Genomic DNA, 15,625 nt, shown 5'->3' with positions numbered 1-15,625 from the left:
ATGTAATAAAAAAAAGTGCTTCATTTTTACCATAATTATGTATAAATGATTTAGGCAGTGCTTGCTCATTGTAAAATCTTTCCTCTCCCAGATTCACATTCTGACATGTATTACATGGTGACATTTTTACTGTGGGCAGGTTATGTAAGCTGCTCCTAGCTGTTTTGGCTGTTACAGCCATTTCCTGTCTGTGAACATTGTTACATTGTGGCAGTTTGCCCAGAGTACCGTACGGTACCAGAGCCTCTTGTGGGAGGGGTTTCAGCACAAAATCAGTCATACAGCGCCCCCTGATGGTCTGTTTGTGAAAATCATTGTATTTCTCATGTAAAAGGGGGTATCAGCTACTGATTGGGATAAAGTTAAATTCTTGGTCGGAGTTTCTCTTTAAGCAAGGGGAGAATAACACTTTCTTAGTGATTACCATGATGCAAGGCATATATAGCAATAATAATCATTACCACTATTGCACCAATGATTAACCTCCCTGGCGGAAACCCCGAGCTGAGCTCCGGTTAGGAAAAATATGCCCAGAGCGGTAATCCCGAGCTCAGCTCGGGGTAGGTAAATAACTTGTTTCACCTGCATTCTGAAGTCCCGCGCATGAATGGCACTGCACAGCGGGACTCCAGCCTCCCTCCCCCGCAGTTTGCCCTCTCTCCTGGCCGCCGGGATCCCCATGTCCCTCTCTTCTTCCGGGGACTGGGGAGGCCGATGTGTATTGGGGCAGCCGATGTGTATATATATATGTATATATATATATATATATATATATATATATATATATATATTAGGGATGGGACGAATCCACAATTTCTTCGAATCCGAATCCGGATCCGAATCTAAAAAGGTTCTCGAATATCTCGAACCTTTCGAATCCCGAATCTAACGAATCCTGCACATACGAATTGTGCGATCCGTGGTATAGTTGCCCGCAGTATAGGTAGCGAGGTAAAGGTGCCTTCAGTATAGCTAGCTAGGTATGGGTGCCTTCAATATTGGTAGCTTTCAGTATAGGTAGCAAGGTATATGGGCCTTCAGTATAGGTAGAAAGGTATATGGGCCTTCAGTATAGGTAGCAGGGTATATAGGCCTTCAGTATAGGTAGCAGGGTATATGTGCCTTCAGTATAGGTAGCAGGGTATATGTGCCTTCAGTATAGGTAGCAGGGTATATGGGCCTTCAGTATAGGTAGCAGGGTATATGGGCCTTCAGTATAGGTAGCAGGGTATAGGGGCCTTCAGTATAGATAGCAGGGTATATGTGCCTTCAGTATAGGTAGCAGGGTATATAGGCCTTCAGTATAGGTAGCAAGGTATATGTGCCTTCAGTATAGGTAGCAGGGTATATGGGCCTTCAGTATAGGTAGCAGGGTATATGGGCCTTCAGTATAGGTAGCAGGGTATATGGGCCTTCAGTATAGGTAGCAGGGTATATGGGCCTTCAGTATAGGTAGCAGGGTATATGGGCCTTCAGTATAGGTAGCAGGGTATATGGGCCTTCAGTATAGATAGCAGGGTATATGTGCCTTCAGGATAGGTAGCAGGGTATATGTGCCTTCAGTATAGGTAGCAGAGTATATGTGCCTTCAGTATAGGTAGCAGGGTATATGGGCCTTCAGTATAGGTAGCAGGGTATATGTGCCTTCAGTATAGGTAGCAGGGTATATGTGCCTTCAGTATAGGTAGCAGGGTATATGGGCCTTCAGTATAGGTAGCAGGGTATATGGGCCTTCAGTATAGGTAGCAGGGTATATAGGCCTTCAGTATAGGTAGCAGGGTATAGGGGCCTTCAGTATAGGTAGCAGGGTATATGGGCCTTCAGTATAGGTAGCAGGGTATATAGAGGCCTTAAGTATAGGTAGGTATGTAGGTAGGTATAGGGGCCTTTAGGTAGGTAAAGGGACCTTCAGTATAGGTAGCAGGGTATAGGGCCTTCAGTATAGGTAACAGGGTATATAGAGGCCTTAAGTATAGGTAGGTATGTAGGTAGGTATAGGGGCCTTTAGGTAGGTAAAGGGACCTTCAGTATAGGTAGCAGGGTATAGGGCCTTAAGTATAGGTAGGTATGTAGGTAGGTAGGTATAGGGGCCTTTAGGTAGGTAGGTATAGGGGCCTTTAGGTAGGTAGGTAGGTACGTATAGGGGGCCTTTAGGTAGGTATAGTGGCCTGTAGGTAGGTAGGTAGGTATAGTGGCCGGTAGGTAGGTAGGTATAGTGTCCTGTAGGTAGGTAGGTAGGTAAAGGGACCTTCAGTATAGGTAGCAGGGTATAAGGCCTTAAGTATAGGTAGGTATGTAGGTAGGTAGGTATAGGGGCCTTTAGGTAGGTAGGTATAGGGGCCTTTAGGTAGGTAGGCACGTATAGGGGGCCTTTAGGTAGGTAGGTATAGAGGCCTTTAGGTAGGTATAGGGGCCTTTAGGTAGGTAGGTACATATAGGGGGCCTTTAGGTAGGTATAGGGGCCTGTAGGTAGGTAGGTATAGTGGTAGGTAGGTAGTATAGGGGGCCTTTAGGTAGGTATAGGGGCCTGTAGGTAGGTAGGTATAGTGCCCGGTAGGTAGGTAGGTACGTATAGGGGGCCTTTAGGTAGGTATAGTGGCAGGTAGGTAGGTAAAGTGGTAGGTAGGTAGGTGTCGCTCCCCCCCCCGTGCCTCCTCCGCTCACCCCCATGGCCTCCTCCGTCCCCCGTGCCTCCTCGCTCACCCCTGCATAAGTATCAACTCACATGTCCAGTGGAGCGCAGAGCGGCAGACCTCGTCCTTACTTCTCGGTTCCCTCTAGTGGCCGGACCGGCTTTTACTGATGACGTCATTGTAAAAGCCGTCACTAGAGGGAACCAGGAAGTCAGCGAGAGGTCTGCCGCTCTGTCTGCGCTCCACTGGACCGGTGAGTTGATACAAAGTATGCGGGCGGCCGGGCGGAGGAGGCGCGGGGCGGTCGTAGGAGGCGCGGGTCGGAGGAGGACGAGTGCGAGCGGCGGATGCGCGGCGATGCAGCGTCGGGATTCGGCGGATTCGTAAAGTGGAAAATGGCGTCGGGATTCGAATCCACGAATCTCGAATATTTCCCAATATTCGAGGGATTCGTGGATTCGCCGGATTCGTCGTCCCATCTCTAATATATATATATATATATATATATATATATATATATATATATATATATATATATATATATATGAGAGAGAGTGAGTTTAGCCTGCCTGATCCTCCCAGCTGGACCTGATCTGCTGCAGAGGACAGAAGGTGAATATATAGAAATGCAGCCTGCATGTACTGTATATCGAGAATTTGGCTTGTCTTTTCCTCCTCATTTGTCTCTAATCACAAGTTGTCATTTGATCTCTCCCCTGTGTCACCTGACTACCATGGCAGAGATGGCAGATAATCTCATTTAAAATCACAGGATGTTAGCAATATAGCGTTGGTTCCCAACTGCTTCTGAGCTAAGTGCTTCTGCCTTAGCTCAGTTTTACTGAGTTTACTGAGTTTTACTGCAGATTCGAGCAGCATCCCAACCAGCCCGTAGGCCAAACAGCATCGACTCTGGCGACCCTCCCCTCTGGGGAACTCTCCCCCTGGCTCCTGTCGCTGTTCTGGAATCAGAGGTACTCCGTCACCTCCGCAAGGTAAATCCAAGGAAATCCTCTGGCCCGGACGGTGTGTCGTCTATCTGCCTGCGTTCCTGTGCCGACCAGCTAGCCCCTGTGCTCACCACCTTATTTAAGCAGTCCTTATCGGAAGGTACAGTCCCCTCCTGCTTTAAGAGATCTAAAATTATACCAGTCCCAAAAAAAACAGGCAGTACCGAGCACAATAACTTCCGGCCAGTGGCCCTAACCTCAAACATCATGAAGCTCCTCGAGCGGTTAGTCCTGGCCCACCTGAAGAAATCCACTGACGCCCTTTTAGACCCGCTGCAATTTGCATATAGGGCAAACAGATCCGTGGAGGACGCCATCAATGCCGGCATGGCATACATAACCAATCATCTAGACAGCCCTGCCTCCTATGCTAGGATCCTGTTCCTTGACTTTAGCTCAGCGTTCAACACGATCTGCCCGGACATCCTGATCACCTATCTGACGCAGCTCGGAGTTGACCCTACTCTTCGGGCATGGATCAAAGACTTCCTGACAAACAGAACGCAGCAGGTGAAGCTCGGTAACCACCTCTCCAGCGTTCGAACCACCAATACAGGGGCCCCACAAGGCTGTGTTCTGTCACCTCTACTGTTCTCCCTCTATACCAATAACTGCATCTCATCCGCGGACTCTGTGAAAGTCATCAAATTTGCAGATGACACCACTATCATCTGACTTATTGGTAGAAACGGGGAGTTGGAGTACCGCAACGAAGTAGAGAGAATATGTAACTGGTGCAAGGACAACAACCTAGTCCTCAACGCAGCAAAGACTGTCGAGCTAGTCACTGATTTCAGGAGAAACCCTCCCCCCCTCTCACCTGTCCTCATTGAGGGATCTGAGGTTTCCAGAGTGACATCTGTGCGGTTCCTCGGCATGACTCTAACAAACAATCTGAAGTGGGAGCAGAACACCACCAAAATCCAGAAAAAATCTCAGCAGAGGCTGTTCCTCCTGCGCCAACTGAAGAGATTTGGCATGCCCAGGGAGCTGCTGACCAGTTTCTATACCTCCACCATAGAATCCATCCTCTGCTCCTCAGTCATTGTCTGGTATGCTGGCGCTACGGCCAGCGACAAACACAAACTGCAGAGAGTTATAACGGTCGCGGAGAAGATCTCCTCTTCCATCTCTTGATCTCCTCCACTCCACCAGGATGGGGAAGAGGGCCACCATGATCTCCCGTGACCCCACTCACCCGGGCAACCACTACTTCAGGCTCCTCCCGTTGGGCCGTCGTTATAGGGCTATACCATCCAAAACCACCAGGCGGATGAACACCTTCTTCCCCCAAGCTGTTCGGTTTCTGAACTCCAATCTCCCCCTATCGGGCCCACATACCAGCATACCCTAGCTGGGTTGTCAACCGGTCCTCGCCGCTGCCGGCCTGGGCTCATCAAATCGAATCGAGGCCACTACCTGCATCCTTATTATTATCATTAGCTTTAGTATTATTTGCCTGTGTTTTTGCACAGCAATGTAAATGGCCGCTACAAACTGTCTACTGCATTTCAAGTGTACGTGTGTTGTGTCTGTCTTGTATTATACAAATTATGCCTATGCCATGTGTACCACAATTAATTCCGATTACAGCTCTTGCTGTACTTGGCGAAATAAAGTGATTCTGATTCTGATTCTGATTCTGATTCTCTTACTGTTAACGATTTTTGCCTGGATTTTGACTACACTCTGTCTGCTGCCTGCACCGACCTCTGCCTGGGTTTTGACTACACTCTGTCTGCTGCCTGCACCGACCTCTGCCTGGGTTTTGACTACTCTCTGCCTGCAGCCTGCACCGACCTCTGCCTGGATTTTGACTACTCCCTGTTTGCCTTATTTGTACAGTTTAACAGTTTTTTAAGTTTATTCATAAATTTAATTATTTCAACAATTTTGTGTTCCAGTCTTTTATTTATATGCAGAATGTCTACCAGGCCTTTATTCTGATATATTTTGGTGAGTTAAGACTTAAGAATTGGAGGCCTAAAATTCTTTAAAAAAAAGTACTGCTTTTGACCCATAATTCCAGACAGAAATGCACCGCCAGGGAGGTTAACTAATGCAGTAGCTTAAGAAGCGCTCCAGGTGGGCCCCTCAAATCCAAGGGCCCAGGTGATGTCACAACCTCTGCATCCCCTATTGCTACATCTATTGGGATCTAATCATGTGCAGGGCATACATTAACTGCACTACTTGCATGTTATTTCAGCACTGTCAGCTCAGCACTAGCCATTTTTGCACCTAGCTGTCTGCACTGAGTCTTGTAAGTCCTGCATGATAGCAGTGGCGTAGCAATAGGGGTTGCAGAGGTAGCAACCGCATCGGGGTCCTTGGGTCAGAGGGGCCCTCCCTCAAGCACAATATTAGCTCTCTATTGGCCCTGTGTTGGTAATAATCACTTCTATAGATGCTTTAAAGAGTAGTAATCATTAACAAACTGTTTCCCATCCCCTTCTTGCACCTCTGACACTGTTGTTGTCCTTGGCAGGTTTTGGTGCACCGTATCATTTGTTATGTATAGGGTGCTTGGGGGGCCCCATGTGAAACTTGCTCCGGGGCCCATAGCTCCTTAGCTACGCCACTGCATGATAGCAAAAGCTTGCTATTAAAGTCTTAGCCTACACATTGGCCTAACCCCAACATTACACTCCAAACTGTTGTATGCCTAACTGCTAACTATACCACTTGTCCTGTGCCTAATACTAGTTCTAATTTCACATGTCTAAATGTAAACACAGCTCTGGCCATGCCTGGAGGGGAATATGACCCAGTATTCCATTCCCCCTTCAACCTCTGGCCAAGTTTTACTCCTTACAAGATAACCTAAAAACACTGTCTGTATGAATGCTGTATACTACCCCACCTCTTGCCCCCCCCCCCCCCCCATTCCTTTAGATTGTAAGCATGCAAGGGCAGGGCTCTCTCACCCTTTTGTGTCTTGGAATTTGTTATTCATTTTGTATCTTGCAATCTGTTATACATTCTATTCATCATGTTACATTTGTCAATGCAATTACCAATTCCGCACTTTGCACCAGTGTCCATATTAGGTGTATATCATTGTCTGTGTTATCATGTACCGCACATGTTTTCTTACTTTGTACAGTGCCATGGAATATGCTGATGCCTGTAAATCAGAAATAATAATCCCAAGATGATTAATCCATAGTTAATTGAAATTCAATTAGCTAGTGATTGATTCCTTCACTACACGTCATGCTCAGTCTAGAGAGATTTCAGTAGAAATCTACTGAGCATCCATTGATCTGCAAGCATCATACTGCTCGAGTCATTGTTATGGACCATCAATCCCCTGCAAGCTCCTGCTTTGCCCCCTCACATGGAAATTTTCCAACGTGTATGGTCAGGTTTTGGTTGATAATCTGCATAGGATCGATTGAAAGGGAATCTATCAGATATTTCAGGCAATAGATACCCTGGAGATTCAATCAAAGTCTTCAAAGCAGCTGGGAATTGAGCAGAAAAATTAATATGTGTGTGGCCATACTTCTATATCTCAAAAGTCTTAGGCCTCTTGCATGCTACATGCGATTACGATTTTTAATCGATTTTCACATGCTATTCCGATTTCCTATTTTTAATTGGTACTGCATGCTGCGTTTTTTCTGCATTTTTCTTTTGGTAGCATCCAGGGAAAATCGAAATCGGAATCACAAATCGGATTTGCAGTGTGCAGGGAGCCTTAAAGTGGTATGAAACTCAGCATTTCTTCTTTGCTCTTAAAGACTATTTACAGCCTTTGGTAACTTGTAATTTGTAAACAGACAATATTACTTGTGTTCAAAAGCAAATATGGTAACTCTATAGGTAATACAAATTAGGAAAACACATTTTTATTGAATGTTACATAGTTATTTGGGTTAAAAAACACATACGTACATCGAATTCAACCAGAATTTATTCCCACTTTAACCACTTGCCGACCGCACGCTTATACCGTGCGTCGGCAAAGTGGCAGTTGCAGGACCAGCGACGCAGTACTGCGTCGCCAGCTGCAGGCTGATTAATCAGGAAGCAGCTGCTCGCGCGAGCGGCTGCTTCCTGTCAATTCACGGCGGGGGGCTCCGTGAATAGCCTGCGGGCCGCCGATGGCGGCTCGCAGGCTAAATGTAAACACAAGCGGAAATAATCCGCTTTGTTTACATTGTACGGCGCTGCTGCGCAGCAGCGCCGTAAGGCAGATCGGCGATCCCCGGCCAATCAGCGGCCGGGGATCGCCGCCATGTGACAGGGGACGTCCTGTCACTGGCTGCAAAGGACGGATAGCGTCCTGTGCAGCCCGGATCACCGGGGGGGGAGGTAGGAGAGGGAGGGGGGTGAATGTCGCCGCGGAGGGGGGCTTTGAGGTGCCCCCCCCCCGCAACTAGCCTGCACGCAGGAGCGATCAGACCCCCCCTGCACATCATCCCCATAGGGGGGAAAAAAGGGGGGCGATCTGATCGCTCTGCGTGCACCCTGATCTGTGCTGGGGGCTGCAGAGCCCACCCAGCACAGATCACAACAAACAGCGCTGGTCCTTAAGGGGGGGTAAAGGGTGGGTCCTCAAGTGGTTAAAGAGTAACTGTCAGGCTGCAAAAGCTAATTTAAACCTCTATTCTCCTGTGTTAAACAGTTTAGAAGGAAGCCAAAAAGGCAATACTGAAGTTAAAAATCTCTCTTACTTTGATGTGTGCTGACAGCAAGGCTCTGTATTCCCAAGCTCTTAAAAGTACGAGAGGCCGCATAACATACAGCAAAGCATTCTGGGGCCCTCCCCTCTGCTGCTAGTGAGAAGTTACAGTCTCAAGTTACAAAAGCATGTAACATAGTCCAGCCACAGCACTGATAAATACAAGTGTACTGATAAGTACACTGCAGGAGTCCGCTATTGTTCCTAGCCACATGGCTAATTAATATTCACTGCACAGTAGTGTTATTCATTACGATCTTTTTTGTGAGAGAAAGCAGGGAGGACATGACAACACATTTGGCTTCATAGGAGACAGACAAACATGGAACCTGCCATGAGCTGTCAGGAGCATCATTCTCTGCAAATACTATATAAAAATTCTGTGAAGTCCAAACGTGGACAGTGAAATGCATATGTAATGTAAGTACAGCCAATATTTAGCTACTGATATATGTGTTTATTTTCTCTGAGACCTTATACCTAACAGCTCCTCTTTAACCACTTAAAGAGACTCCGTAACAAAAATTGCATTCTGTTTTTTATCATCCTACAAGTTCAAAAAGCTATTCTAATGTGTTCTGGCTTACTGCAGCACGTTCTACTATCACCATCTCTGTAATAAATCAACTTATCTCTCTCTTGTCAGACTTGTCAGCTGTGTCTGGAAGGCTGCCAAGTTCTTCAGTGTTGTGGTTCTGCTATGAACTCCCCCTTCCAGGCCCCTGTATGCACACTGCCTGTGTGTTATTTAGGATTAGAGCAGCTTCTCTCTTCTCTCTTATCTTTTACAAGCTGGATAAATCGTCCTCTGAGCTGGCTGGCCTTTTTACATACTGAAGAATTACAGACAAGGGCAAAGCTGTTTGCAGGAAGAAACAAGCAGCCTGAAACTTCAGTGCATGAGAACAGGGGGAAAGAAACACACAAATAATCTCTTGAGATTCAAAAGGAAGGCTGTATACAGCCTGCTTGTGTATGAATGTATTTTCTATGTGTGGACATACTGTACATCAACCTACTTCCTGTTTTGGTGGCCATTTTGTTTGTTTATAAACAAACTTTTTAAAACTGTTTTTAACCACTTTTAATGCGGCGAGGAGCGGCGAAATTGTGTCAGAGGGTAATAGGAGATGTCCCCTAACGCACTGGTATGTTTACTTTTGTGCGATTTTAACAATACAGATTCTCGACTGCAGTCATAAAACCCCTAAGGACCAGAGCCTTTTTTTCCATTCAGACCACTGCAGCTTTCACGGTTTATTGCTCAGTCATACAACCTACCACCTAAATGAATTTTACCTCCTTTTCTTGTCACTAATACAGCTTTCTTTTGGTGCTATTTGATTGCTGCTGCGAGTTTTACTTTTTATTATATTCATCAAAAAAGACATGAATTTTGTCAAAAAAATGACTTTTTTAACTTTCTGTGCTGACATTTTTTAAATAAAGTAAAATTTCCTATACATTTGAGCGCGAAAGTTATTCTGCTACATGTCTTTGATAAAAAAAAAAAACATTCAGTGTATATTTATTGGATTGGGTAAAAGTTATAGCGTTTACAAACTATGGTGCCAAAAGTGAATTTTCCCATTTTCAAGCATCTCTGACTTTTCTGCGCACCTGTCAGGTTTCATGAGGGGCTAAAATTCCAGGATAGTACAAATACCCCCCAAATGACCCCATTTTGGAAAGAAGACATCCCAAAGTATTCAGTGAGAGGCATGGTGAGTTCATAGAAGATTTTATTTTTTGTCACAAGTTAGCGGAAAATGACACTTTGTGACACAAAAAAAAAAAAGTTTCCATTTCTTCTAACTTGCGACAAAAAAAAAATGAAATCTGCCACGGACTCACTATGCTCCTCTCTGAATACCTTGAAGTGTCTACTTTCCAAAATGGGGTCATTTGTGGGGTGTGTTCACTGTCCTGGCATTTTGGGGGGTGCCTAATTGTAAGCACCCCTGTAAAGCCTAAAGATGCTCATTGGACTTTGGGCCCCTTAGCGCAGTTAGGCTGCAAAAAAGTGCCACACATGTGGTATTGCCGTACTCAGGAGAAGTAGTATAATGTGTTTTGGGGTGTATGTTTACACATACCCATGCTGGGTGGGAGAAATATCTCCGTAAATGACAATTGTTTTATTTTTTTTACACACAATTGTCTATTTATAGAGATATTTCTCCCACATGCGGAAAAATACACCCCAAAACACATTATACTACTTCTCCTGAGTACGGCGATACCACATGTGTGGCACTTTTTTGCACCCTAACTGCGCTAAGGGGCCCAAAGTTCAATGAGTACCTTTAGGATTTCACAGGTCATTTTGAGAAATTTAGTTTCAAGACTACTCCTCACGGTTTAGGACCCCTAAAATGCCAGGACAGTATAGGAAGCCCACAAATTACCCCATTTTAGAAAGAAGACACCCCAAGGTATTCCGTTAGGAGGATGGTGAGTTCATAGAAGATTTTTTTTTTGTCACAAGTTAGCGGAAATTGATTTTAATTGTTTTTTTTCACAAAGTGTCATTTTCCGCTAACTTGTGACAAAAAATAAAATCTTCTATGAACTCACCATACTCCTAACGGAATACCTTGGGGTGTCTTCTTTCTAAAATGGGGTCATTTGTGGGGTTCCTATACTGCCCTGGCATTTTAGGGGCCCTAAACCGTGAGGAGTAGTCTTGAAACCAAATGTCGCAAAATGACCTGTGAAATCCTAAAGGTACTCATTGGACTTTGGGCCCCTTAGCGCACTTAGGGTGCAAAAAAGTGCCACACGTGGTACCGCCGTACTCAGGAGAAGTAGTATAATGTGTTTTGGGGTGTATTTTTACACATACCCATGCTGGGTGGGAGAAATATCTCTGTAAATGACAATTGTTTGATTTTTTTTACACACAATTGTCCATTTACAGAGAGATTTCTCCCACCCAGCATGGGTATGTATAAAAATACACCCCAAAACACATTATACTACTTCTTCTGAGTACGGCGATACCACATGTGTGACACTTTTTTGCAACCTAGGTGCGCTAAGGGGCCCAACGTCCTATTCACAGGTCATTTTGAGGCATTTGGATTCTAGACTACTCCTCACGGTTTAGGGCCCCTAAAATGCCAGGGCAGTATAGGAACCCCACAAGTGACCCCATTTTAGAAAGAAGACACCCCAAGGTATTCTGTTAGGAGTATGGTGAGTTCATAGAAGATTTTTTTTTGTCACAAGTTAGCGGAAAATGACACTTTGTGGAAAAAAAACAATACATATCAATTTCCGCTAACTTGTGACAAAAATAAAATCTTCTATGAACTCACCATACTCCTAACGGAATACCTTGGGGTGTCTTCTTTCTAGAATGGGGTCATTTGTGGGGTTCCAATACTGCCCTGGCATTTTAGGGGCCCTAAACCGTGAGGAGTAGTCTTGAACCCAAATGTCTCAAAATGACCTGTGAAATCCTAAAGGTACTCATTGGACTTTGGGCCCCTTAGCACAGTTAGGCTGCAAAAAAGTGTCACACATGTGGTATCGCCGTACTCAGAAGAAGTAGTATAATGTGTTTTGTGGTGTATTTTTACATATAACCATGCTGGGTGGGAGAAATATCTCTGTAAATGACACATTTTTGATTTTTTTACACACAATTGTCCATTTACAGAGAGATTTCTCCCACCCAGCATGGGTATGTGTAAAAATACACCACAAAACACATTATACTACTTCTCCTGAGTATGGCGATACTACATGTGTAACACTTTTTTGCAGCCTAGGTGCGCTAAGGGGCCCAACGTCCTATTCACAGGTCATTTTGAGGCATTTGTTTTCTAGACTACTCCTCACGGTTTAGGGCCCCTAAAATGCCAGGGCAGAATAGGAACCCCACAAGTGACCCCATTTTAGAAAGAAGACACCCCAAGGTATTCCGTTAGGGGTATGGTGAGTTCATAGAAGATTTTATTTTTTGTCACAAGTTAGTGAAAAATGACACTTTGTGAAAAAAACAATAAAAATCCAATTTCCGCTAACTTTTGACAAAAAATAAAATCTTCTTTGAACTCATCATACACCTAACAGAATACCTTGGGGTGTCTTCTTTCTAAAATGGGGTCACTTGTGGGGTTCCTATACTGCCCTGGCATTTTACGGGCCCAAAACTGTGAGTAGTCTGGAAACCAAATTTCTCAAAATGACTGTTCAGGGGTATAAGCATCTGCAAATTTTGATGACAGGTAGTCTATGAGGGGGCAAATTTTGTGGAAACGGTCATAAGCAGGGTGGCCTCTTAGATGACAGGATGTATTGGGCCTGATCTGATGGATAGGAGTGCTAGGGGGGTGACAGGAGGTGATTGATGGGTGTCTCAGGGGGGCGGTTAGAGAGGAAAATAGATGCAATCAATGCACTGGGGAGGTGAACGGAAGGGGGTCTGAGGGGGATCTGAGGGTTTGGCCGAGTGATCAGGAGCCCACACGGGGCAAATTAGGGCCTGATCTGATGGGTAGGTGTGCTAGGGGGTGACAGGAGGTGATTGATGGGTGTCTCAAGGTGTGATTAGAGGGGGGAAATAGATGCAAGCAATGCACTAGCGAGGTGATCAGGGCTGGGGTCTGAGGGCGTTCTGAGGTGTAGGCGGGTGATTGGGTGCCCGCAAGGGGCAGATTAGGGTCTAATCTGATGGGTAACAGTGACAGGTGGTGATAGGGGGTGATTGATGGGTGATTGATGGGTAATTAGTGGGTGTTTAGAGGAGAGAAGAGATGTAAACACTGCATTTGGGAGATGATCTGATGTCGGATCTGCGGGCGATCTATTGGTGTGGGTGGGTGATCAGATTGCCCGCAAGGGGCAGGTTAGGGGCTGATTGATGGGTGGCAGTGACAGGGGGTGATTGATGGGTGGCAGTGACAGGGGGTGATTGATGGGTGATTGACAGGTGATCAGTGGGTCATTACAGGGAATAACAGATGTAAATATTGCACTGGCGAATTGATAAGGGGGGGTCTGAGGGCAATCTGAGCGTGTGGGCGGGTGATTGGGTGCCCGCAAGGGGCAGATTAGGGTCTAATCTGATGGGTAACAGTGACAGGTGGTGATAGGGGGTGATTGATGGGTAATTAGTGGGTGTTTAGAGGAGAGAATAGATGTAAACACTGCGCTTGGGAGGTGATCTGATGTCGGATCTGCGGGCGATCTATTGGTGTGGGTGGGTGATCAGATTGCCCGCAAGTGGCAGGTTTACAGGGTGATTGATGGGTGGCAGTGACAGGGGGTGATTGATGGGTGGCAGTGACAGGGGGTGATTGACAGGTGATCAGTGGGTTATTACAGGGAAGAACGGATGTAAATAATGCACTGGCGAATCGATAAGGGGGGGGGGGGGGGTTTGAGGGCAATCTGAGCGTGTGGGCGGGTGATTGGGTGCCCGCAAGGGTCTAATCTGATGGGTAACAGTGACAGGTGGTGATAGGGGGTGATTGATGGGTGATTGATGGGTAATTAGTGGGTGTTTAGAGGAGAGAATAGATGTAAACAATGGATTTGGGAGGTGATCTGATGTCGGATCTGCGGGCGATCTATTGGTGTGGGTGGGTGATCAGATTGCCCGCAAGGGGCAGGTTAAGGGCTGATTGATGGGTGGCAGTGACAGGGGGTGATTGACGGGTGATTGACAGGTGATTGACAGGTGATTGACAGGTGATTGACAGGTGATCAGGGGGGATAGATGCATACAGTACACAGGGGGGGAGGGTCTGGGGGGGGGGGTCTGGGGAGAATCTGAGGGGTGGGGGGGTGATCAGGAGGGAGCAGGGAGCAGTTTAGGGACTAAAAAAAAAATAGCGTTGACAGATAGTGACAGGGAGTGATTGATGGGTGATTAGGGGGGTGATTGTGTGCAAACAGTGGTCTGGGGGGTGGGCAGGGGGGGGGGTCTGAGGGGTGCTGTGGGCGATCAGGGGGCAGGAGGGGGCAGATCAGTGTGTTTGGGTGCAGACTAGGGTGGCTGCAGCCTGCCCTGGTGGTCCCTCGGACACTGGGACCACCAGGGCAGGAGGCAGCCTGTATAATACACTTTGTAAACATTACAAAGCGTATTATACGCTTCCTATCCGGCGATCGTCGGGTTAACAACCCGCCGGCGCTTTCGATTGGCCGGCGGGTTGACGTCGCGGGTGGGCGGAGCCTATTGCCGGCGGATGCGCGCGCATCCCAGCGCGCGATCCCCGGCCAAAGAGTGCCCCAGGACCTGACGCCATTCTGCGTTACGTGGTCCTGGGGCTGCCACTTTGCCGCCGCCAATATGAAGTAGGCGGTCGGCAAGTGGTTAAGCTGCCCTTACACATAGATTTTCCATTCAATTTTCTGCAAATTCGATCACACTGATTGAATCATATGGGAATTGATTACCGTAAAATGTCTGAACGATCAAAAGTATCGATTAGACAAGACAGTTGTTGATCTGGGTTGGGGCAGGAGTGGCAGTAGATTGATGATTCATAACTTTGCACTGCATCAAACGGTGCAACACTGGGGTTAAATCTATTTTTAGTACATTCCCTGTTATAATGTATTGAAAATGGATGTGCTGTGTGTGGTAGGAAACTAGGAATCCCTTTCTGAATTGATTCAGACAGGAATCAATCATTTTGGAACAATGGGTGGAAAACTATATGTGTATGGCCAGCTTAACCTTCTCTGCTTTACTAATTCCAAAGTGTCTCACTGCTTCATCACCTACTGACTATAGCTTCTCCCTATAGAGGAGAAGCTGCAGCAGAAAGAGATTTATTGCTGGCCTTTTATTGTTCATGTGATATATTAATAAGAGAGCCTGTCATAAAATGTTTAAAGGAGTACTATCAATACCCAAGTGTTCTAAAATGACAATGTACAAATATTGTCTAAGTAGCTGTGTAAACATTTTCCTACTTTTCATGTTAAATATCAGAAAGCTGTAAAAATTTATTGATGGTAGGATTTAGCTATATTGGGACAAATCAATTACAGAAGGGGTGTCTGCTTCAATGCACAGCCAGAGTTGCATATCAGACTACAGAAAGCAAATATCAAGCATATCAAACTCTGAAAGCAAAAACAGTATGAAAAGCTGTGACAATTAGTTACATTTCCTCTGCTCTCTTCAGACACTTCAGTCAGAAACACAGGACACAGAAGCTGCAGCTGTTGGGAGCTCTCTCTCTCTGTCACACACAGAGTTACACATAGAGTTAACTGATCAAGTGTGAGCAGGGCAGCCATCAGGGGGGTACAACTGACACTGCAGTGAG

At 46.0% G+C, this 15,625-nt stretch overlaps 1 protein-coding gene across 2 annotated transcripts in view; it reads left to right on the top strand.

Moving 5' to 3' along the window:
• LOC137527171 (diacylglycerol O-acyltransferase 2-like) overlaps positions 1-15,625 on the top strand; it is a 102,151-nt gene that overhangs the window by 6,857 nt on the left and 79,669 nt on the right. The window lies entirely within an intron of this gene.

This window comes from Hyperolius riggenbachi, chromosome 8 (genome assembly GCF_040937935.1).
Source record: "Hyperolius riggenbachi isolate aHypRig1 chromosome 8, aHypRig1.pri, whole genome shotgun sequence".
Taxonomy (NCBI): Eukaryota; Metazoa; Chordata; class Amphibia; order Anura; family Hyperoliidae; genus Hyperolius; species Hyperolius riggenbachi.
Note: the sequence above shows the minus strand (reverse complement) of the source record. Positions and strands in the feature narration are given on the sequence as shown.